We start from the raw sequence: 1,723 nt of genomic DNA on the forward strand, positions 1-1,723 counted from the left end.
TTTGAACTGCCTTGGGACCATCAGTTTCCATTCCCAGGGAGTTGGGATGGGGCAATCACTGCCATGACACACAGACCCCTGTTTGGAATGGGCAATGAGGGCTGGAGAAACAAAGGTTTGAAAGAAAATTTTGGGAAGAGAAATGGCAGGAGATGGGGATGCAACAGGCTGGATCCTGGATGGGGGCTGAACTGTGAGCACAGTTTTCAAAAGCTGCATCTCTAAGCCTGGCCTCCAAATCTGGGAAGTACCTGAGCAAGGATGCTGCCAGAAAAACCAGGAAGGACATTTATCTCCAACATCAGCAGCTTCCTTCCTTCTCCCTGGCACAAACTTGAGGACCCCTTTAGCAAACCCAGCACCCATTTGACTGACTGAATATCCTCATTAGTGCTCCTGACAGGGTGTAGCACAAACCCAAGATTCTTATCCAGGCATTTTTTTTCCACCGTGGTTGTGATTAGAATTTAGCAATATGCTTTTTCCTAGTGATGCTACCTTGTATATGTGCTCTGAGAACTCATCTAGACACACCCCCCATCAGTGCAGCAAAACACAGCAGAGCAGTGTGGAAATCAGTTTGAAGAGCCCAACTCCAGCATGGGAAGACAGGAAAATGATGCTTTTTTCATAAGAGAAAATTATCAGTAAGGCCACGAGGTTAATTTTTAAGTGGTGTAAAAGCACACATTCTCCTTGAGAACATCTCCATTCTCATGGTCTTGTTTTCTTCAAAAAAGTCAAACTCTGTCTCCTCTCTGAGGTAAGCAAGTATTTTTCCCTATTTTTTAACTTAAATATTTCTGTCCTCTAAAATTGCCACAAGTCAGCTACACTTAGCTACAGTGGAAATCCCAAATGCTGCATGAGCTGTGATCAGCAATGCCCCACACCAGAGCAGATTTGCAGAAATTGTGGCCCATTCTACTTCCCCGTATCATCTGCTTGGAGCTTGGCCCTGCCAGACATCATTTTGCTAAATCCCACAGAATTCAGATGATGAACTCCTTGGGGCAGGTGCTGCTGTGTCTACATAGGTCCTGCCACCAGCAGGTCTGGGGATAGTTGATATTACTGTAAAATAAGTTCCTTTTCTCATTATTTTTGACACTTTAGCTGTATTTGTTAAAAAGGTCTTGCCTATCCCTCAATACTGCAAGGATGTCCTTTAAAAGGAATACCTTTTAGGTGTTGGGGAGAGGTTTCTCTACACCACCTACTCTGGGATAATTTTAGCATCAATTTAGAAGATCCAGTCAGATCACTAAAGCCACAGCAGACGGCTGTCAGCCCTTTCCAGGTCTGGGATCGGTGGCTCTCCATTGCCATCTTCAGGCTGGGAGCAGCCTTGATCCTTCCAGAAACCTACAAATCCCAAACGGACACGGCAAACTCAATTCCCGTTTAGCCAGCATTAGCTGAAATTGATGGTCAAAACCTGGAATAAGTTGTTAAACGTAAAGGAGTGGAAGGAGCTCTGCAAGACTGACACTCAGCTACCCTGGACAACATGGATATTTCCCTCCCTGTAAGTGCACAAGGTTTTAGAGAGTAAATTAACACCAACCATGCTGTTTGACACACACTACTTCTCACTGAGAGGCAAAGTTTTATCACCAAGTTGTCTTTAAAGTATACAAATTGAAACTGCCTGAGTGGTTTTAGCTCTGTAGCCTTCATTGTCCCCCTGCAAAAAAAACCTTTTTCTGACAATGATAAAAGC

Source organism: Cyanistes caeruleus, chromosome 5, assembly GCF_971803275.1.
Source record: "Cyanistes caeruleus chromosome 5, bCyaCae1.hap1.1, whole genome shotgun sequence".
NCBI classification, from domain to species: Eukaryota; Metazoa; Chordata; class Aves; order Passeriformes; family Paridae; genus Cyanistes; species Cyanistes caeruleus.